The sequence below is a fragment of the Pyrgilauda ruficollis genome, unplaced genomic scaffold, assembly GCF_017590135.1.
Source record: "Pyrgilauda ruficollis isolate IOZ18807 unplaced genomic scaffold, ASM1759013v1 scaffold53, whole genome shotgun sequence".
Classification (NCBI taxonomy): domain Eukaryota; kingdom Metazoa; phylum Chordata; class Aves; order Passeriformes; family Passeridae; genus Pyrgilauda; species Pyrgilauda ruficollis.
In genome coordinates this window covers 2,451,680-2,476,247 of record NW_024526933.1, presented here as the reverse complement: position 1 = coordinate 2,476,247, position 24,568 = coordinate 2,451,680, and the positions used below count along the sequence as shown (strand labels likewise).

At 39.7% G+C, this 24,568-nt stretch overlaps 1 long non-coding RNA gene across 1 annotated transcript in view; it reads right to left on the bottom strand.

Annotated features, from left to right (window-relative positions):
• Positions 1-16,179, bottom strand: part of LOC121360711 — a 70,268-nt gene extending 54,089 nt beyond the window's left edge. The window contains exons 1-2 of the long non-coding RNA XR_005956246.1: positions 16,119-16,179; positions 3,277-3,358 (exon numbers count right to left, since the gene is read on the bottom strand). This is a non-coding gene — a long non-coding RNA (uncharacterized LOC121360711). The remainder of the gene's footprint in view (positions 1-3,276; positions 3,359-16,118) is intronic.
• Between the last annotated feature and the right edge of the window lie 8,389 nt (positions 16,180-24,568).

The window sequence follows — 24,568 nt, the reverse complement described above, 5'->3', positions numbered from 1 at the left end:
CCCCGAAAGCCCCCCAAACCCACCCCAAAAAAAAAAAAAAAAAAAAAAAAAAAAAAAGCAAGCAATTAACCTGTGTTTAATAGTAACCCTTCCCATGGATAGCTCCCAGGATAGCCAAGGCTGTTGTTCAGTGGTACGGGGAATGAAATTACCAGAGGCACTTTCTGGGTAAATCACAGCATATCCTAACCCCTGCATGGGCTCTCCGTATACAGAGACCCTCCAAAATCAGCACAGCAGAAAGATGACCTGGTGTAGGCATGTTTGCATCTCCTAGAGGGCTTCCCAGCATTTTCATTTCTTCTTGATATTACTTTAGCCCTGCAAAGCACCTCTCATCCACATTGCCTATCTGTATGAAGGCCCTCTAAATGAAATCACAATCCACATGAAGGGAGACCACTGCTGTCTCAGTGTGGAGGTTTTGAGCCTTGTGCCATGATGGCATCGCAGCTTGTTTTCTTCATTCTCCTCAGCTTTGAAAACAAACCAATCAAACTAAACACTGTGCTGGGGTCTTCATGTGTTGAGTACAATAGATAAGCCCCTTCTCTTGCACTCCCTGGCCGTGCCTCCCCATGGCCATATTTGCCCAGCAGTTGTCTGTATACAAAGGGGCTTGGGGGCTGCCCTTCAAAAGCCAAGTCCTCTATTTCTAGAGCTCTGCCCAGGACCTTTGCAGCCTACACTTGCCTCTGGCTTCAAAAGCCCTGAGATGCTCCATGCACATATTTGTGGCTTACAAATCGAAGCCTGGCTGCTGGGCCTGACTACTTCCCCCACCTTCATGTCTTAGTATTACTTAGCAATATTTCCATCTTGTCCTTGGTAAAATCTCTACCTTTATGGGAAGAGGGAAATCCTCGCCTTCCTATCTTGGTCATAACCAAGCAAACTCCCTTTCAAAATGGATTTCTTTAGTCTAAAAAGCTCTGTACATTTAAGCTGATTAATCATATCAGAAAACAGCATGCAGTGTCCCCTACAGTATAATCCCAACAGCACAACTCTTCCTTCTTGCTGTGTCTGTCTCATCGATGCTCATGCTGGAAACAATTTAGGAGAAATAATGAACCTCAAGCAAGCAGAAGAAAAAAAGAAGAGCACAAAACTAGCACTTAGAAGCCTGTTTGTTATCTGATGCTCAAGTGTACCAGGAATATCAGACAACTAGAGGAAAGAAAAAGCCTATTCTGCCCAAATACATGCTATCAGAATTGTTTGTTGTGAGAAGAAGAAACTGGCAGACAAAACAACATTCAGTAAGAAGGTTAAGAACAACAGCATTAAAAAATTTTACCTGAAAAAAAAATTTCTTCCTCCTTGATGTTCAAAATAAAGTACACAAATTCTACTGTAAATAAGGACAATGACATGTAGGAAACTAAGTTACAAACCAGGCTTATAGAAATTTTGTAGCATGACAAAAGGACATAAATCAGTGGCATGGAGAGTTCAAGACAGTAAGATGATTCCTAAGAGTGAAAAAAATCCCAGTAACAGAGGCATTGCAGACCCAGAAAAAAATATAATTACTGTTAGTAAAATACAAATCCCAGAACTATGCCATATAACTTCATCATATAGCTCAGAAAAAGCCAAACTTCCCTCCTGTCACAAGGAAATTAATGAACAAAACAACAACAATAACAAAACTTCACAAACCTACCAAAAAAAAAAAAAAAACACCAAGGTCAGGTTAAACAGCTACTGAAATAAGCAATTTTTGAAAAATTAAACTAAACACAGGTATGGAAAACTTGCATCAAAAAACTGTACAAGAAGTCTGGATGAAGTGTCCATGTATTGAGATGGCTTAGAATATGATGAAAATTCTATACCAGAGAACTGACTGAAAATTAAATGCTGCAAGAGAGGGTAGTAAATGGGTCTCCTGGGTAGTCAGAGAAATGGGTGTTGAGCATAGCAGAGTGGAGCAGTGTTGGGAAGTGGCACCTGCACTGCACCTGGCTGGAGATTCAGAGTATCTTGTTATAAAGAAAATGGAGGTACTGGTGCCTTCCAGCCTGCAGAAGCACTCCACACTGCTAGCACCAAAGGTGATGACAGATTTATACTACACTTATCAAGGACCAATGAAACTAAGAGGCATTGGAAAAATGTCCCCCTAATTGGAACTGTGGTTTTTGCAATAGCTTTTTGCAAAATTAATATTGACAGGTAAAACTGTAATGAAGCCTACAAAGATGGCACTGAAATAAAATTTGGACAAAATAATGACAAGTCAGGTTTTCCTCTGAATTTGGATCACTTGGGAAGGTACATAGAAAGAACAATGTTTAGTTTGAGAAAGCCAGATCTACACTGATTCATCTAGGAACAAAATGAGGCGGAGGTCATGCTGAGAGTTTACTCTGGAAGCAGATGCAGAAAAAGATTTGAACTCCTGCTGGCTATTCAAGTGAATGGCTTTCCAATTCAACACTGGTCAACAAGTGTGGATATATTGGATATATTAAATGTGGATATTTTGAAAAGGATCAGAATAGTCTCTTCTGTCCATGTACTGTATGTAACATCCAAAAAGAAAATTTAGCCTCATTTACAGACATAAAAATCCAAATAAACTTAGGGAATTTGTCATAAAGTTTCAAATTAGGGGCAGGCCCCTAATTTTCAGACGCTGAAAACATAGGGTCCTATCTGCAGAGCTTTTCTATTGACACTAACATTTCAGTATATGACAATAAAAAGGTGGGTTTGGATAATGCAAAAATAGGTAAAGAAAAAGAGTGTGAAAGGAAAAGTTGAGTTTCTTATCTGGAAAAAAGAAACAAATCTTTTTCAAACAGTGAAAGTTAGTAAATTGGGTTACACATTGAGCACATGAAAGAAATATTTAAAACCAGACAATTAGAAATACATAGTAACAAAGACAGAAGTTATCCGAAAAAAACAAAGGGGAGCATGACACCCTCCCTGCCCCATAACTTCTCTGTCATGTGATCCTACAAATCATTAGGTCAAATGTAAATGTCAGTAATATATACTATACATTAGGGGTAGATATATAGACCAAGACTCACACTTCCTGTAGGAACAACTAAAATTTTAGGAAGGACTTTCCAGGCAAGTAGAAACCTGTACAAACTACAATAGGACTGAAAAAGAAGCAATTAAATTACAAAAGTTTATTACGGAAACAAATGTAGAAATTACAGCTGCCAAGAAAAGAAGGCGGGGGGAGAGAGGAAGAACAGAGGTCAGAAAACTTCATGTACCAAGCACATTCAAGATAAGGAAGTAAAATAATACCTGAGGTGATAAGAAGAGTATGTAAACATCACATGGAAACCAAGTCTGCTGACTCTAGACTTCCAGAAAGCATTGGTGTAACCTGCAAATAATGTATGAGAGAAGCAACTGTCAGGCATGATACTTCAGGGAATAGTGAGAGATAAGCAAATGGAATTTTCCATCTTCTAGGGTAGAGCTTCCTGTCATTCCTGCCACCCCAGAAGCTGCCTGCATGCTCAGCAAAGTTCCCTTGTCAAGGACTCTCCAGTGGCCTTGCTGAAAGGCTGCTGAGCCTCTGCACAAATAGGGTTGTCATGTCAGGAGTTGAGTCCCTTGGTGTCCAGCAATAAAATACTGAGCAGCCTGCAGCAAACAGACTGAAGGCTGATCCCTCAGTGCTAGGTGCTTTTCAGGCCTCACATGCAGGAAGAGGAGGAATTTTTCCTCAACTGAATTCTCTTTGTTCTCCAGAACACAGTATTTCATTGTCATATGGACAGTTTTGGGGGGATGAGAACAGGGAGAAGCTCTAATGATGTACCACCTGTACTGGGTAAAAAGGGACAAAGTCTTCTCTCTGAAGCTCGGGAAGTGACCACAGAGCAGACAATGAGTCACAGCACAGTGACAGTCATCTTGTATACTGCAGATACTGAGTGCACACCAAGATGAGGCCTTACAGTATAGAAGTTGACATGTCTGCATGACCATGGCCTCTCTAAAGTCTCTGGGAGATTTGCTGTGAGGGTCAAGAAATTACTGTGTCATTTCCAAATGCTCAGATTGACTTTTTACTGTCAGGGAATGATGATTGTAGAATAACCATTCCCCTTCCCAATGCTGTCGACAGGCTAAAAATGAAGTGAAATACAAGGCAAGTGGAGTCATGAGGCACTAAACAGTGCAGAAATTTGCATAAAACCTACTCCTGGGGCTGTGCTGTGTCAAGTAATTCTGGGTTAGGCAACAACAGACATCTCTGAATCATCATTTTTCTTAATGGTTTCTGATGTAGCTTTTCTACACCTTCTGCAAAATTACATATATTTCACACGTTTTTCCAAATCTTAATACCCCCAGTTCAGAGAACAGAACCTAGCTGCTCTGCTGATAAAGCAAATTGAAAACTGTAAACCTCCCTAAAAAAAGGCAGAAAACTTGGGCCAATTTCTGCTTCTCAAAGACTGGTATTGACCGTTGTCCAGCTATGCAAGCATTCCCAAAAATAATGTCAAAGGCAAGATGTTCAAAAGCATTTAGTTCTCTTTGAAGTCAATAGTCACTCTTCTAATCCCACAGATCTTTGCAGAGAAATAACTAAATATTACCCATGATGGATGATCAGTCCAGAAGGAATACAAAAGCAGACTCTATCCCATAAACTACGCGTCATTTATGTTATTTAGTTTACTCCCTATGCAAAACACACAAAAAAGTAATAACTTAAATTTTTAGTTAAAAGTATGAAGTAATTACACATAACTTTTGTGACATTAAATATTCTAGCACATCTTGCAGGATGAACTACTGAACTTCAAACCAAAAAAAAAAAAAGAGTTTGATAATGCAATTATAAAGTAAACTGAAGAATATAAAGAGCCAGTGAAAGAAAAAATGAGCATGCTTGAAATGGTTGGTTTTGCAGGGCATCTATTAACTCTACAAGAACTTTCAGAGGCACTACAGAATAACTGCAAAATGCACAAAAGATGGCTGACAGCTCTAATATTTCTAGTTTTCACAACTAAGTAAAATCAATTAAAAAATGTAAAGCAGCACATAGAGAGAATAAAGCAGAAAAATATTCAAGTGTACCAAATGGGATGCTAGAACACTGAAGAAAGGAAGAGAAAGAAGCCTAGTAAGAGAGGAAAAACAGTTGTCCCAATGCTATCTGAGTCAGCTAATCAGTGAAGAAGGAAATAAGAACAGTGGTCTGGAATAAGAAATTTCAGAAAAGACAAAATATCTACAGCCCTATATGAAGAAGTGCCTCAAAAATGTATCAGCTCTAATATTAAAAAAAAAAAAAAAACAACCAAAAAAGTAATGAGTTCAGAATGCCAAACAAGCCCGAAACAAGTCATGGAAACATGGAACCTTATCTTTAATGAATCTTCTTAATATTTTTGAGAAAAAATGTCTAGTGTTATAGCCAAGCCAAAGATTCTCCAGAAGAAAATCTCTTTTGATGACAATCTGTGGTACAAAATCATGCTGACCATATTATTCATATCAATCACAGTATGAAGACATAATTAAAATGAAAATACGATGTGATAACAATTATATCACAATTATATATGTGAAAATAGAAATAACAATGTGATCAATTAAGTGTTCCCATTTTCTGCTGATAAAAAATATGTGTTACATGGGAGCAAGAAAACAGACAGTAGCTGTGATTAAAAATAAAAAGGATTCAAACTTGTGCAAATGGGCTCTGACTGGAAAATCCTAGTTTCATACTGAGAAATGTCTCCTGCACTGAGCTGACAAGCTAAAGTCCAGGCTAAATAGTGTCTGGACTGAAGTATACCATCTTTTAGGATGCTCCATCTGCCCACAACTAAAAACAGTGCTCTCAGCTCTCTTCCTAATACTTGAGACTCTTACGCAGACTGCCCTGAGCACACACTGGCAATGGCACACCTGAGACAGAGATCTCAGATGCTACAAGGATGTCTCATTTATGATTTGTTAGTCAATTTGTAGGGAAAGGTTTGGAACCCCACAGAGTTTCCATAGCTCTCTATGGATATTCTTCAGGAGAATCAATAGTAGACAGGGGACCACTTTTTCCTGCTCAGGTTCTTTGCTTCTATGACATGTGATTTACTTTTTTCAGAGTCAGATAAGAGATTTATTTGAGATAGAGAATAGCTGGATCAAGCAGACTTGCAAAAATTATTCATGTGGACACTTTCAAGCACTAGTCCAAGTTAAAAAGAGAGAAATAACTTTCACAAATGCATTTCTTCTGCCTGAACTTTGTAAATAACATCTTAGCCCTGTTGTTTTGTGAATATACATACACAAACACAAACATGCTTAATATTGTCAGCACAGCCATGTCATCACAGTTGTGAAAGGAGCCAGGTAAAGTCCATTCTATCTCAATATTTATCAGCATTTAAATTACCATGTAATTTCAAATGATTTAGTTTTTTGTGAGTGAGATTGATAAAGCAAGCAGAAAGAACACAGTAGGCTCTCCAGCAATGTGCTTGATGCCAGTACAGGGGAAAGTCTTGAGTTGTTGAGAAAGTCTGTGATCCAACCATTGCTGGAGATCCCAATTTTTTAGTTCAATGCCAAAAGCTTTCAAAGCTTTAAATATGTTCTAAGAGTTGTTGTCATACATTTGTAGTGAAAGAGGCTTGCTTTGTACTACACAGACTCCTCCATTAAAAAAAAAAAAAAAAATTAAAACCTTAGCTTCTTCTTCAGACACAGAGGGAGCCACACCAACCCCTCTGAATCCAAGCCTGGGCCTCAAAACACACACCTCACTCTTTACTGTACAAGTAGATACATAAACCACTTAAGAAAACAAACCTCAGTAATCAGTATGGAGTTAGAGGTAAGCAGAAGGTCAATTCCAAAATAAACCAGTAGTTGTTGGCTGTCTGAATAGAAGCAGTCAACTCCTGAATCAGCTGCCTGACATTTCCAAAATCTGAAGCATATCCTGTGTGCCCATTCAGTTGGGCAATGGTATTCAGTGGTGATTGTAGAAGCCACATTGTAAAACAGGCAAAGTTTTTCTGAATTTAGAAATTAACTTTTTATCATACCCACTTCAATGGAGGGTCATCAAATAGAAGGGAGCAAAAGAAGCCTCAGGTTCATTATAATCATTACTATTATAATCATTACTATTGAAGCCAGACATCCTGAGTCTTTCTGTCTTTCTAACACTTTCATCTGTTTAAGCAGTTACTTAATTGTTTGCCTAAAAGACCAGTTTGCATATAGCCACTAGAGTGTGGCATGCATGAGTCTGGCCCCACACATAATGAAAAAGAAAGTTGCTTTTCTAGAAAATAAATAAAAGTTTTGGCCATCAAGATTGGTAAAACCTACAGAAAAATCTTCTACCATGAGTACATTTGGCATACTGCAGCCATGTCCTAGACCTACAGATGCCTAAAGACTGCTTCAAAGACATGACAATAAAACATGATGAGGAGGACAAGGGCAATGGTTACTTTACTTGGTACCCTTTGCCCACAAGCTGCCCTCCCCTGCATGATGGAGATGATGCAGGGACCATACCGAAATGTAAAAAGGACCACCTGTTTGTGATATGTACTCCTTATATTAAAAACCATTCTCTCCTCTGACAGTCTGGCGGAAGATGACTTCTCTCTGATTCGCACTGAACATAGAACTGGTTGCTGACTATTCAGTGGCTTTTCTCCAGCTGCAGCTTTTGCCTTGTTCTTTATCTTCTCTCTCAGAGCCTTTCTACTTACAAGAACCAAGGAAGAGTACACAAAATCTGTATCTTAAATTGTCCTGAAAATGGCTTGCATTCTTAATTGACTTTAGCATTTATACACACACACACACACACACACACACACACACAAGACAGACATGCTCCATGGTAAGGACCTCAAGACTAAATGACTACATTCAGAACTCTACAAGGTCTTTGCTCCACTTGATCTAGTAAAATAATTTGGTTTGGATATTTGCCTGTGCAGAATCCAGAGATAAATGCTTTACCATCATGTCTGTCACTAAGGCAGGGATTCAGCCTCAAAATAATGTCATCTGGAAAAATGCATCTATATGCCCACTGTTGGCATAAGCCTCCCATTTGACATTTCCTTTGCAGAATGTAGCATTTTATATATCAATTATTTTAGCAAAAAAATGATCAATGGGTTAGCATAGGTATTCATTTACTCACCTTTTAGACTTCTGCCCATTGGGCTAGAAATCAGCAAATGCCTATGTCCTTAGTATTTTTATCTCTGACAAAGCCAAGTAATTACAATGTTTTTCTTACTTTTGTCAATATAAAACATTTCCTTAGAACTCCAAATGGACATGATACATCACAGTCCTAGAAAGACATGTTCCCTGCTCAGGGAGAGTTGAAAACTGAAGTCATGCATCACACACAAAACATTTTGGCCAATATTGGATGACTTCTCAGAGCACTCCAGAAGCACTGTTTATCACTCCTCCAGTTACTTCTTTAAATATTTCTCAGGCAACAGCAAGACTTAATTCAATACATTCTTCTTTGCAGCAGTATCTTCAATATCAGTAGCTTTCAGTCACCAGAACAAAGTCACACATCCTCTGCTTATGAAATAATAGTTTCAGGATCACATGAGTACACCTTATCCCACTGCACTGGAGCATCCATCTCAGTCTTAGCACTCCATTAGATTTTAAAATTCTTCTCAGTTTGATCCTTTTGGTATAAGAAAATAAACTATAAGATGAAAGATAAACAATTGGGTTATTTATTTCCTGTTTATTTTGAGAATCTAAGTTTTTGGTTTTGACTGAGGACAGATTATTCAGACTATGAAATAGCTGCCAAATTTATCATGAATGGCATTTAGCTGGCAAAGGGCGTATTACTGCCAAATGCCTAACACACTGGGCATATTGTATTTGTACCATCTGGGAGAGTAAACAGTGACAGGAAATAACCACAAACAGGTGTTAATGTTAGCTCCTTAAGGGTCATTAATGAAATATGGCATTGAAAGAGCCCACACACAAGTCCTGGCAATTGGAGAAGGTGGGATTCCATGGAGTGTAACAGTGTATCAATTTGCCACACACAAAAAAATCTGTTCTTGATTGCATCCTCTACATGTCTTTTTCCCTCTCGCCATACCACATCCTTCAGCTGATATCCTTTTCAATACTCCTTCCTTTTCCCTTTTAGGCAACAAGCTCTATCCTTACCCCAGCCAACCAAGACAACCACAGTCCTGAATTACTCATCCTTTTCAGAAAGCCTATCAGTCTTTAAAGACAACTCCATGCTTTCATACATTCTTCAGAAAAGAAATACTGTCTCAATTCCCCTCTAGACATTTTCAGAGACATTTCCACCTTCACTAAAATAAAAGGCCTCTGGCTTCTACAACGTGTGATCCATATCACACTACATCACTGTTTCCCCAGTGCATTTCCAAGGCTTCTTGCCCCTTCCCAGAAGAGACCTGAGAAGGATTGCATGACAGTGACACTGCCTGCTTTTACAGGCAGGCATAACAGTACAGATTACCACATGGAAATACAAGGGTACTGTGAGGTGAATCTATCCTGAAGCATAACTAGCCACATCCTTTTGAAAACATCAAAGCAGAATATATGAAGTATTGCCCTTTATCTTCACAGAAGTTACTAAATTTCCAAAGCAAATGTTAATACTTAACACAAAGTTATTTAAAACAAAAACAAACACAAAAAAAAAAAACCCAAACAAAAAACAATTTGGGATAAAGTATAAAGGAAAACAGACTAATCTGCAGCTATTTCCCTACTCTCTGTCTCATCCTATGCAAAAACCACACATTTTCACAAAAGGATTCTGTTTTCAGATAAATGTCACCTGGCTAACATGTAGTGTTAATGATGCCTCAGAAGAACCTGAGAGACAGAAAAGACATACAAGGAAGAGGCCATGGAGCCCTTTTCTTTAGGAGGCAGACCCTAAACTATGAGTTTCAAACTGCATAACTTCAGACTCTCTCTAATTCAGGCAATTAGTATTACAAAGAACACTGGTGGGCCTGTGAATTAATTTCACTAATAATGAAGCCTAACTGCTGAATAGATTACATGTTCCCAAAGATACTTTCATTGATCCTGGCTAGTGTCTAACAGTAGGGAAGGAGAATATTTTAAAGGCCAGAAAAGGGTTCCCTTTCTTTACTTCTTTGTTAAAAGAGTACATGAAGCACAGTCATAGATACACAATTCAAGAGTTGACCACAAAATTAGGATGTGTAACAACGGCCAGCACAGAATTGCTGTCACTATTTAACTCTGTATGGCTATGTACAACACTCCCCACCTGCAGTCCTTGGGCTTTGCACCAGTATGTGTCAGAGCACCACAGGATCAGAAACGCAGCCATGCCAAATTCCATTTTGAGAGAAAAGAAAGTAAAAACAGTAGGAGAGTGTTTGGGCTTATTTGGGGCAGTCACTGGAGCTGTGCTGGCAAAGATCACATCCCCAGGCTTCCAGGAACTGGCCAGTGCCCAATGCCTTCTGGTTACTTGAACTAAACAGATGCATACTTTCTTACACTGGTCATTTTCTAAACTAAGTACTTAAATAAATTAAGCCAGTGCCTTTCTATAAAATTGCATCTCTCCAGTTCTTTGTTAAATATAACCAGTGGGGAAAGGAAACAAAATGGAACTTAAAGGAAATTTAATAAACATTTAAAGGGAGAAATCTGTTTACATCACACCATTCCCACAGTTCTGATATCTGGTTTATTTCTGCTTCAAAGAGTGTAAGGTTATTCCTGCATCAGTATTTTAGTTTTCTTCACTTAATCTTACAACCTGTTCTCCACCTATGAAGTTAAATTAAACTAAGGAAAACCAAACACTCTGCAGTGTAAAGTCTTCAGACAGAAGCTAAGAATACTAAGCTTGTTGAAAATTGACCCCTTTCTACAGATGCTACACTGCTGTTTTTAAGCATGTGAGTATAGTCTGTTTTTCCAAACAGCCTCTGCAAAATTCATGGTAGAGACCAGATGGTTTGGGAATCCAGGAAAGCTATCCAGTAAATAAGGCTGCTGTCTCCAGAATCCCTGTATTATCTGTTGTAGGATCTGGAAGAGTCATAGAAAATAAGGCAAGAAGAGGAATGACTGCAGATCACAAATCTGAGTGGAGTGCTTAACTTTGGAGCATTAAATTTCTTGTAATATTATTAACTTTGCTCTTTTGCTGCAAAAATAGAAATTCCAGACCATATGGATTCTTGTCTGGGGCTAAAAGAGCCCTTGCTTATGCATGTAAGTTGTGGACCTTTAACTAGATAAGCCAATAAAGGAAAATATGAAACACATTTTGCCAGTCTATTTCAAAGTAGTTGTCTGGCCATGGAGGAAAGTATAAACTGGAAATTCCCCACTCACCTCTCAAATTCTGGCAGAAAGCATTTTCTACCTGAGGGAATGGTTCTTCAACAAGGTCCTTGTGCTACTTTGCCTTGATGGTGATGAGAGCTATCCTGACTATCTGCTCTTGAATCTAATTTGGAAGAGACCCTCTACATACCCAATGAGGGCAAGTACTGAAAAATGCTCATCTTGGAAGTAAGATGTTACTCTTGCTGTTCTGTGGGCCTCATACTGCTATACAGTATGGGCAGCTGGAAAGGTATGACAGAGGATACAGAACCCCCAGTGCAAGCTGAGATCTCTAGGCAAAATTTAGCTCAGGGCTCCAAAAAAGATTTTATTGAGCAAGCACAAATCAAGTTTTTTCAAAGGTACAACCTGACCAGATCAAGGCTAGAGAAAGCACCATCTGGCAAAAGAGCAATCTACCTGCCACATCAATAACTTTTCTAGAAAGCATGCAGATCTTCTCAATAACAACCAAGAATGTTTATTCTCCTGTACATATTCCCAGAAAAGGAAGACCTACTTGAGCTTAAACTTTAGATACATATCAGCCCTAACCAGATACATAACACAGAATATTTCTCCTCCTCAAGATGTGAAGTTTCTGGCAACTGAAAACAGCATCTCAGAGAACAGTGGCAGTCATATTAGTAGCATGACATAGTTGAAGAAACTACTCTTTCAAATAAAGGTTTTTCACAACTTGCCACTGGCAAAGTTTGTGTATTTGAATGAAATTTGTGATACACAATTTACAATACATAAGGAAAAAAGTGAAGAGTTAGATACTGAAGTATATCTCAAAATAAGTTTAAGCAAAGAAAAAATGACAGCTTTTATGAAACTAGACCTTGTATATGCTGATGCAGAGACAAGAAATCACCAGATTCACGGTCCACATTAATCAAGTGTTCAACTGGCAATGTATTCTATTTTCATCAATATTCTCTGTGCAGCCTTAATACATAATAGTCTTTCACATAGACAGAAAATAAGCATTTTCCCTATAAAGAAATATAGACTCTTTGCACAGAATTTGCTCCAAATTTCTCAAACAAGAGTTAACTCTGTCCTCAGGAGATCTAGTCTTTTTATTTCAACTTGCATAGATTTTTAAGCCATTAGAAATCTCTTATCCATTCTAGAATAGCAATTAATTTTTTGTTAAAATATATCAAGTGTCCCTCAGAATACATTTGCACAAATATCTTGTAAATATTTTTAGCCAGCTGAGAGAGCACTGATTAAAAACCAGGTCATAGTGATTCTCACAGATCTGGCCACATCAACTGAGATCTCAAACGTAAACTGTCTGAAATTCGTCTTTATAATTATGACAAAAAAGTCTGGACTTACTCTATGATTGTGTAATTAGGGAAGATTCAAGCCAGGCTATGCACTGACACCCAAGAAAAATCAAGACATACTGTTTTGTGAAGCAGCAGTTACTTTCCTCCTTCTGAAATTAACAGTCAAGGAGTCAAAGTAGACAGAAAAAAGAATGCGGGAAAGGGCAGAAAGGCCTGTGAGGGCTGATTAACTGACAAGATATAAAGAACTTGATTCTTGTGAATTTGCAGCTGGTAAGTCATTCTAGTAAGCCTATTTCTCCACAATAACCAACACAGCACTAATAAATTACTCTTGCTCCTTTAAATTTTAAAGGAGCAAGAGTAATTTATTAGTGTGGTACAGAATGGTATAAACAGGATTTAGTGGTAATTGCCTCAGAAAGGCCAAGAGTTTATAGGCATCAGAACTGAAATATTCTTTTCTTCTCAGAGAGTTAAACTGTCATGGCAGAATTTAGACAAAAGCATGTGGTGGCATAATGTAGAGAAATTTGACCCATGACTGTGTTTCTTCACAGTCACAAAGTACAGAATACTAGTAACTATCACACACGTCAGATGGTGAGGAAGAGGTGTTACCCTGGCTCCTCCACTTGGCTCCCCTGTATGCAGAGTGTCATTCTGATGGACGCCCTTCCACACAACAGAGTCCACAGCTAAAACCCTCAGGTCACACTTCTTCATACACTGAAGATAAAAGATGTGACAACAACAGACAGTCCTCTCCAGTCCTGCACTGGGGCAAAGACTAACTTTCATTTACAAACAACAACAACATGATATGAACCTGCCTGAAAACACAAAAACTAATCTGGATACATGGAAATGCAATTAGAATAGAACCCTTATTGTTCAGAAAGGCTGAATGCCTGGAAAATAAATGTATTTTGTTTAAATTCTGTCCTTAGTTACAATGCCACCTGGACAAAAGTTTAGCTAAATTAAACAGTCTGAAGAAACATCTGTATTATGCAGCAGTACCTCCAGAATATGCCAACAGCACCACTCTGTGGATTAACAGTGAATGTTCTGTAAACTCACAAATTGCCTTTCCAAGCCTTAGATCATTCATGCTAAAGAAAAATGCAAATACATTTATATATAATACATGTACTGTAAGACTGTTGCAGTTGTATAAACCTGGCATCACTAGAATTTAATGAACTACCTTATTTTTACAGCAGTGCAATTGAGAGTATAAACTGGCTTGCTCAGGTCATGGATGTGGCATGCCTTTTCCCATAATTTCTTCCAGTATCAGTAGGAGAGGTTGCATGTGCTGAATTCATAACAGATGCCTTACACTGTACCAAAATGAGAACTTTACTCTGAATCCCATCATAGAGTTGCACCTGAAGCTTCTCATTAGCGGTAGCTGCAGCAGAATCCATGAAAGGCAGATCAAAGTACAATAGGAAATCAGCAAATTTAAATACTTAAGTCAATCTTCAACTGAATTCCCTGGGTCTGCAAAATAGTGGGCTAAAAGGAGCTTTGCTTCCAGGTCTGGGAAGAAATCAGGGCTGAGACTGGGGAATTAAACTGTGGTGGACCATAGAGCTCCATCTTAGGGCCCATGCTCTTCAACATCTTGGACAAAGGACTGGAAGATATACTAAGTTCACAGATGATACAAAACTGGGAGGAGATGTTGACTCCCCTGAGAGCAGGGAGGCCCTGCAGAGACACCTCAACAAATTAGAGATCCTGGGAAATTACCAACCGTACGGAGTTCAACAGAGGAAAGTGCTGATTCTGCATCTGGGATGGGGCAACCCTGGATGTATGGACAGACTGGGAATGAGATGCTGCAAGCAGTGCCATGGAAAGGGACCTGGGGGTCCTGGTCATGAGTCAGCAGTGCCCTGGCAGCCAGGAGAGCCAACCCTGTCATGGGGCGCACCAGGCACAGCATCGCCAGCTGGGCAAGGGAGGGGATTTTACCACTCTGTTCTGCACTGGGGTGGCCTCACCTTGAGTGCTGGGGGTAGTTTTGAGTGCCACAACATGAGAAAGACATTAAAGGTAATTATTAATTTAAGGTTAACAGGCCTTAAGGGGAAGCCATACAAGGAGTGGGTGCAATCACTTGGTCTGCTCAGCCTGGAGGACACTGAGGACAGACCTCACTGCAGTTACAACTTCCTTAAGAGGAGAAGAGGGGTAGGCACTGATCTCTTCTCTGTGGTGACCAGTGACAGGACTTGAGGGAATGGCCTGAAGTTGTATCAGGGGAAGTTTAGGCTGGATATCAGAGAGAGGTTCTTCATCCAGAGGGTGGTTGGGCACTGGAACAGGATCCCCAGGGAATGGTCATAGTACTCAGTGCTCTCAAGCAAACGGTGTGAGTTCTGGGGCTGGTCCTGTGCAGGGCCAGTTGTATTCAATGATCCTTGTGGGTCCCTTCCAGTTTATTCTGTGTTTCCATGAACATAAAGAACTACAAAATTTTCTGTTGAGACTGACTCCTCCCACACTGGACACTCCAGACTGTCAGCCAGCTGTCTGGACTCAAGATAGAGTTGAACAGATGTCAGCCAGTAATCCCACCTGACAGAGCTCAGTGATACATAAGAAGTATTTCCTACTTCCCCATCTCTAGCTACAGCAACTTTAAGTAGTGAGTCCATCCAAAAAGAGTGCAGGGCTGTGTGCTGTCTTGATACTGTCTCTGTGCATCCCATGGTTTATCTTCCACAAAAAAAAAAAAAAAAAAAAAAAAAGGGGCTAGCTACAGTTGTTACAAGGTTGTGCTTTTGCAAACAAATCTTACCACCTGTGCCGTGATGTCACAGAAGGACAGAGTATGCTGAGTTGGAAAGCATCTAACTATCCCTGGCACTGCACAGAGCACCATCCCCAAGAGTCACACCATGTGCCTGACAGCATTGTCCAAATACTTCTTGAACTCTGGCGCTGTGACCATTTCACTGGGGAGCCTGTCCCAGTGCCCAACCACCCTCTGGGTGAAAAATCATTTCCTAATACCCAACCTAAACCTCCCCTGACACAGCTTCAGGCCATTCCCTCAGGTTCTGCTACTGGTCATCAGTCAGGCTTGAGCATCTTGAGAAAACAGTGCAAAAATAATTGTACCTGAGCATGCCTGAATTCTGGTTGTCTATCAAATGCAGCGTATTACTCATGTATTATTTAAGGAGTGATTATCTCCAGGGCTCTCAAGATCACAGGCAAAAATGACAGGAGGGAAAAGCCACTCTACCATTAGATCACACATGGCCTATTCGTTTCTGTCTGTAAGACTGAAGGAAACAGGCAAAAAACTCAAAACCAAAAATCAAAACCAAAACAACAACAACAACAAACCCCACCGGAAAAACCCACCACCGGTACTTTGTTTAAATTGTTAATTACTGTTCTCTCGGCTGAGCTTTTCCCCGACACAAACGACTCCCCTCAGCTGGCTCAGGCGCGCGCTGCTCCGGGCGGCGCGGAGCGAAGAGGGAGGAGGGAGGGCAGCAAGTGCTGCGTGGGCCGCCCTTCGCCCCGCGCCGTCCGGAGCGCCCTTCGCCTGGGGCAGGTGCTTGTCAGCTACATAGCAGTCCCCCGACTCCCTCCTCACGGCAGCGCAGTCTAAGCCTGTCAGGAGGGTCTGCGAGCGCCCACGCCGGCACCGCTCCCTCCCTCTTCGCAGCTCGCCCGCCGCCATTTTAAGGCCCCTGAGGAGAGCTGAGGAAGCCGCTGCGGCCCTCGCCCTGCCCTCACAGGGCGAGCGGACGCGTCACCGGCTTCGGGGCTGCGGTGGCCGGGTTTTTGTTCCCGAATTCTGGCTTGGTTGTTAAAATTAAATAGTGTTATTTCTTGTAGTGGCGCCTGTCCGGCGTTAGTGTCTGGCCTGAAGGCAGCAGTCAGTTCCTCACGGCAGGTTGCCTGAGGAGGGCGGCACGTTTTCCATTGTGCTGATGTCATGTTTGGCGTTCCTTCCAGTTTTCGCAGTTTCTTAATAAAACGGGAAGCAGGGGGAGAGCACGGGGATGTAGCAGCTTGAATTTCTTCGTGTCAATCAGCCTTCAGGTTCTTTTTTAGATCTTCTCTGCACTCTTTCCTGTTCAGTATCAGAACAAGAATAATACTGTTCAGGATGAATACAGAAGGAAAGTTTGCAAATGTAGTAAGAGGCTATTTCCCTCCTCCTCCTTCCGTGAAATGGACAACTCAAAAAGGAAAATTTTTTATTTTTGCAGATTTGTTGTAATACAATAATATGTTCAATTGATATTTGGAGAGGAATGTGAAACACGAGGGAGAAGGCCTCCCCCTACTCTCCTGAAATAAATGGATTTTAAAATTGGCCTTCCTTATGTAGACAGGCAATTTCATTGACCAGGCCAAGTGTAATTACTCTAGATGAAATGGCTAGTTGTTCTCAGGTACCTAAGGAAGGAGGGCTAATAAAGTCAGTGAAACCTACCTTGTCTTTGTATAAGATTTTTCTTTTTTTCCAGAGAGTTTCAGACTACTTAGTCTATACATCATGTGTATGCAGAAGCCATGCGACCAACCAAACATGAAAATCTGTGGTAAGGTCTTAAACATCATCTGAGTTACAGACTTACTGAACATTGCTATTAAAGTTCAGCTACTCTTAGCCATTCACAAAGCACCTGTTGTGCATAATAAGTACCTGCAAGTGGCAAGGCAAACCAGAAAACCATTTCCTGTTAGCATGCAACCTGCAATGCCTGGGCTAGAAATCTCAAGTAGGCTGTGTAAAGATCAGTTTCAGTGAATGGCTCAACCAAGTCATCTTGAAAACTCATCTGTAATTTCTGACCCATATCCCTCTTCTGTTACCTTGCCACAATGTCCAAGTTCTTCCTTTGCTTTTAGTGTTAAAACCCCAAGTGTATTCTATTCTACTTTCCACACCACCATTTCTTACAGCCTCTAATTAAAGATCCCTCTGAATAAAGCCTTCTGCTTGAACAGTTAGGAGTGCCCCTCTGAAAGGCCTCTTTTGTGAGTGACCATCTTGTGGAACACAACAAAGACAAGGCGCTACAGAAAAGACACTGTTTTACTTTGTAGCCACTTCACTTGTCTCTGTCTCAAATTAATGAGCACTACTCTGTTTTCAAGTGTAATAACACTTCGGTGAGGTGAATGGAGTTTTCAGAGAGTAAAACTGCAGCACACCCTCCCACCATCCTTGAGCAACAAAGGAGACTACAGAAAGTGGTCATTAGAGGTAGTAGGTGATCAGGGGTGAGGTGGAACTCAGGTGAATGGGACTGCAATTCGCACACACAATCCCCAGCCTCCTGAAGTACTAGCATTTCTGTTATACATTATTTTGAAAAAGGTTCAGAGTGATCTTCGCATTGGTAAATTATAAATTAAATACCGTTTACAGTTAATTTCCCTGAAAGACCCACACATTCTAATCCATGGGATTTTTACTTGATAATCATTTCCTGATGACTGTTTTTTGTTCTGCCTATGCATAAAATTTCCCCTGTATCCTTGAGCACCTTAGCATACAAACATCTGCATCCATGGAGAAGAGGCTGCATCTACCTGGGTGCATATGCTGGTTTCCATATTAGAGCTGCTGAGTTTTCTTCATGAATTTATTGCTCTTGAAAACAGTGCTACAGCAATGTGCAGGCAGAGACTATATTTAAGACTGCTGAAATCCAAGGCCTACATCTATAGGGTTGTACAGGTCAATACCTTATGTTTGTAGCATAAGCGTCATAGAAACAAGTTGCCCTGGAGATACGCCAGCTTCTCTAATGAGCGTTCACCCGTGGAGCAGCTCTTTTGGAACCCTCTTGAGAATAATTCTCTTCTTTCTGTTGCCATCATTCTTCATGTCTTGCTCACAGAAGCTAATGTGGGTATAGCACAGTGAGTACTGAAATTTTCATTCATCCCAAATGCAATCATCTCTGTATTCTCTTTGAGTAAATCTCCAGGGATGCATAAGTTCACCATAATTTGCATTTACTCATGAACAGCATCCCTGTAGGGTTATTGAAATTGCATGTTATATTATTTGAGTCATCATAGCTCTAGCTGAAGGCCACAAAACTCAAGAGATTGCGTGGTATTGACTCTTGGCCTTCCTGCCTTGTGTCAAATTTTGCTGTTGAATATATAAAGTGCAACAACTTTTGAATACAAATACAAATTACAGTCCTCCTTCTCAGATATAAATAAGAACAGGAACTGACCTACTCATGTTATTGTCATGTCTTCCATGTGCAAGTAACCTTTTGGACAGGAAAAATCATACATGTGGAGTATAAACTCTTCTCTGAGGCTTTGTTTCTGTTTCAGTGTGACTACCCATGGTGCACTGATTCAATCTGAGCATATGACTGCAGGATGTTTCATATCAAGTCAATGGTAATTCTGGAGTAAATTTAGTTCTAGCAGGACCAGGTTTTGAAGAATGTCACTCTCCATGAAGGAGACAGAAAACAGGTATGGTTGTATGGTCTAAAGCAACCAGTGTAACTGATGAGTCTGCATCCTGAGTGCTCCTTCTTGTCCCACTGATGGCAGAAAACATCATTGACAGAAATCAAGCTGGATCTTTTTTCACCTCGGAAAATTAAAAGGAAACTAATGAGCCTGCTGACAGATAACCTGTGAAGAATGAGAATAGTGAGACACAGCATATTAATTATTCAATATAAACTGTTCGCCCTGCTCTTCTAGCAGACCCTCTCTTCTCCTCCTACTGTTCTTTTTTCTCTACCTGCATCTGCCTGAAGTCCTGACGGGACAGTGGTACAACTGACCCCACTGAAACATTTTCCATCCACCTGTGCTTGTTGCAGTCATGGTTTAACATTCAGTATATTCATAGTTCAGCATTTTTTGTGCTTGTCTAGTGTCTACAAAGGCAAGATACTGAGAAATGTCGAAAATAGAAGAGCACAACTTCAGGGAGTGGGGGGAAGTGGTGTGGAATAGGATCACCTGTGTCAAGATGCAGCTGTCAAAAACTTGTGGAGCCTGATCAAGCAGTACATTTAAACCCATACATGTGTCCCAAGAATTTCAGGTGCATAAGCTGTGTGATTATGGCTTTGTTATATAATTAAGGGTGTATTGGATTATTTAACCTCTTCATAATCCAATAAAGAAAAAAAAATAAAAGTTTTGGTAAATCTTTGGCATTAGAAAAACTCCTGCAACCTAGCTGTTTTTCTCAAAAAGCTCTTTACAGTGACAGATGCTTATGTGTTGTAAGTGTTCCCTGAAGGCCATTACTCATCAGCACAGAGTTCAGCATAGTCAAATGAGAGACTCACAGTTTGGAACTCTTTCTGAAAAATGTTGCATGATCATCTCTCCCCTTGACCAGTTAATATAACTGAACCCAGTCATTGCTCTGTTGCTGCCTGTTATTGCCTACTTGCCCTTATCAGTTGTGCATGACATTAAAGAGTATATGAACTGACAACAAATGTGGGTGTGTGTCTCTTCAGCAGTATCACTTGAATGAGCTACTCTGGACATAAGACTTCTGTTTATCTTCCGAGTACCGATATTTTGTGGTCTCGCTGCATCTCATGGTGCAATTTCATGGTTTGTGGCTACAAATAACTTGTTTTTACTTCTCCCTGTGAAGCCAGTCAGCCCTAAGTTTGCATGTTACAAGATGAACTCTGGCTTGAATGTGATTATTACTTGTACCAGGGGAGATACCAGTGTACACTACAATTGTGAAAGTGACAGATCGCTGGGTGATGAACAAAGACTTGCCTCTAAATTGCTAGTTGCACCAGGTGTATTTAAGATCACTACAAGTTGGTTGTTTGGTTTTGTTTTTTTGTTTTTTTTTTTTTAAATCTCAGAGGTTCTAAATCTCTGAATAAAATCAAAGTGGCCGTATTGATTTCTCCAGTATTACAGCAGTTTCAGAAGAAGATTTCTCAGACTATTTCCCTGTTTCTAGGCAACCTTGCTGAGGAGAAAGAAAAATTGAACATTGTGCTAGCAGATTGACATAAAACTTTGACAGCTATTTTTAACAAATGTGAATCTAAAATACTGCACCAAACAGCTTCATTCAAAATCTGTGATCTCGGTTACTATAATACCTCTTATTTATTTATTTTCACTTTTGCCTGACACACACAATCCACAGATAGCAATCCAGATTTACAATTATTGGCAGAGTGATATGGGCAGACATGCTACTTGTTAAAAAAATATCTCTGACAGTTTTTTCCTCAAATTGGGAATAATGTGAGCTAAAAAGACAAATTGATTGCGGACCTGAAGAAAGCTAAGATAAAGTATGTCTGGAGATAACAGAAATATGAAATTTAGGGGTTTTTCTCTTTCATAGATGCTCTGGAGCTCAGTGTGATCAGTCATAGGTAGAGATAGGAGAACAACGGTAAATCCATTGTCAAGATCAAACAGAAGTCCTGCTTCCCTCCAACACAGAACAAACATCAGTATGTGGTTCACTATACACACGTGACTGAGACCTGAAGATCAATTGTTTGTAGGTAACTGATAGTAAGCCCAGTCACCACTTCTTGACCTGTCTGAGGGTACATTTTGCCAGGCAAGGCAAAATGGGGATCAGGATCCCCAGTTGTGGCTGAACTTCTCCCAGGTTTGTGACAACTAGAACATTGTCTTACATGAGAGTATTAGCTAGTAGAATATACTAAAATTATATTAAAGTATATTAAACACAGAATAATTAAACATAACACAACTTTATTCTGCTGAATATCTGATTCAAAGGGATCCGCAGAATACTACATATGCTACCTTAGTGTGGGTCTGTGGAGCAAGCACTTCAGCACAGGTAATCATCACCAAAACCTATGAATCTGATTCTCTTCCTTCTGTCCTGAAGGCAAAATTCCCATAAAGTAAACTTAATTAACACCCAGTGAAATTTTGTTTCATGTCTACGGTAATTTACATAACTGTTAAGTCTAGCTGGGTAACCATAAGATAAACACTGAATGGAAATGAGCTAACAAGGGTGCTGCTTGGATCAGGAGTCAGTGAAGATAAATTTCACAAATTTTGCCACTCTTTTTCTCTTAATGTCTCATATATTTCTCCCTGGTTTTGGTTTGTTGTAGTAAAATCCCTGGACTTCTCAGTATTTCAGTATTTCAGTGTCTTACCTTTGCCTCAGGTCTGTTAGCTGAAATCTGCTTTTGGCCTGTTGAAAAACAACTGTGCCCTATTATATGTGTCGTGTTTTGGTAGACATTAGCTACAGGGCCTACATGCTGAATAATACTTCAGAAACTAAGGTGATCCTGTTTTTGAATTGCTGTGTGCTCTGATCAATAAGACTGGATGGTGTACAGGTCTCCTCTTCCCTCTCCTGATACAGCAGTTCACAGCTGCAGGTGCTGACACTCGGATGGGCCTCTACTTCTAATGTGCTTTTTTTCCCACCTCCTTTGTTCTGTGTTCATCAGTAGCTTGTTCATAGTATCAGTACTACATCTTGATCTTTGTCTTCTCTTTCCCTCTATTTCATGGAAACTGATTTAAAGTAATTACTTCCAAGTAACAATGATTGAGAGAATGTCTAATATGACCATCATTAAAGGGAACATGTTCTTCATTATTACAAGAGGAAAACACAGAGCTGTCTTTTAGCCCTGGAGAATTTAAACTACTTAAAATAAGGGTCAATTTAGTGGCTATGGAAACTGTAACTATTCTGCTCTCTAATAAAATGGATGTACCATGCTGTTACGTTGGCTGGGTAACTGCATCCTAATATTTACCATGCTTCATTACTGAAAGCAGAAGTGTAAACCAGATGTGGGGGCAGGTACTTTGTCAAAGTAGCTTCAAAGGATACACTGTGTAACAAGACAAGAGCAGCAACACTTTTGATGCTATTTAAGAGCACTGTTCTTCTAATGATCAGGACATGAATTCAGGAATGAGCACTCTTGCTTACGTCGGAGGGCAGTATGTGCATCTGGCGTCCATGAGTTACATGGATGTGTGCTACAGAAAGGGGTTTCATTAATCATAGCAGAATACTGGAAGCCATTTACAAAAAGCTGTGCTTTCACATGAGCATGGAAATATGGCTATCATATTTATGCCTAATATTAAATAAAAGTCAGTGAGTATCATGTTCTTTCACAGGTCAAAACAGAAACCATTTACAATCTGCTAATTGTTTCTAATACTGGGGAGAGATTTTACATTTTTCTGTAAAATTGTAAAACCTTTCCAAAACATTTTAAATGCCTAATAGTTCTTTTTCAGTAGTAAATTAAAATTTCATTTTAATTTTCAAAACATAAAAGTAACTTGTGAGGAGTTAGAAGTGCAATAAGCTTTATTATCTAATGTTAGTGCTCCCATGGACAAGCAAAGTGGTCTTTTAACATGCAAAGCACAGCCATAAGACATTAACAGAGAAATTGCAATGGCAAGAGAGACCTTTCCAGTCTGTGGGAATTCCTCTTTCCACATTTGGTATTAACTCATATATGCAGGAAAGTATAACTCAAGGCCTCTCAACTCTTACATTTTGATTTTAGAATATGTAGCCTCATTTTAGATAGCTAAGTATTCAGTCCACAATTAAATACTTACTTGTCTTATCCTTCCATGGCATGGGTTATTCATATTTCCCTTTTAATGCCAGTGGAAATTACTCATCACTGTTATGTAAGAGTCAAAGTGCATGGCAAGTTCACTATCCCAGTGGTACCCAGGATAGGTGTGACCCAGGTAGTCTGGAGTGCTAGATGACCTATGTCCCCACTCCTTAGCAACACTTCATTTAGACAGTCTGCTTCATTTTGGAAAAGTACAAGTACCACATTGAAATAATGCTTCATTTGCTGCCAAGATAATTCAGGTGGGTCTGGTTCAAATAATGCGTTTGAGGTATGTAGGAAAATCGGTTTTCTTCTTGCACTACACTGTCAGGAATAGAGAGGCCAGTGGGTGGCAGAGCAGTACATCAAAGGGCAGGAATCAAGTAGCACTGGTGAAGAATGAGGGAGCTCAGACTGAGGCAGAAAGTCTCGCATGAAACATGATGCTTAAATGCATCTGTGTGTCTGGGATTCAAAGAAAATGGTACTTTGCACTGAGCATCCAGGTTGTTTCTTCATTATTCTAAGATGGCTGCCTAATGTTTACGTAATTTTTTTTTTTAATATAACTCATGGTTTTAAGAGAATTTTCTTCTTTCCATGATTTACCTACTTAATGTGACAAAGAGACAGGCATAATAGCAGGTTTCGTGACAATCTAAGGGAGAAAAATATCATGAGATATTGTTAAAGCTTCTGACAAGTTGTTGTATTCAGCATAGCTTGAAGACCTTTCCCCAGGAGGCTGTGCAGATCGTTCTGGGCTTTTTTGTGCTGAGTAGAGTGGATTAAAGGTTTTCACAAATATTGTCACTGGAGCATTAGATGTTAAATTAAGTACTGATTTCCATGAAATAAATTCAATTTTTGTGTTAAACTCTGAAAATACCTAGTTTTTAGACACTCGCATCTATATATCTGTATAAGGGAAGATTTTTAGCGGAAATCTGTGTTTTTCACTGGTTAAAAAAAAAATAAAACAACCCTGCTCTATCTGCAAACATTAAAATATAAGCATTCCTTTCACATCTTTACCACAGAAAACAGACTTCTTTCACCTGCCAAGTTCCATAGAAAATATTACCTTGAGTCATAGTTTGTCTTCTTCTCTCTTTCTCTTGCTTAAAGACTTTTGGTTGTTCATATTACTGTTGCCTGCCCTGAAATACAGGATACCTGGCAGTGTATTTAGTAGCAGAAAGGAAGAAGTTTGGTGGAAAGACTGAACTGGATGCA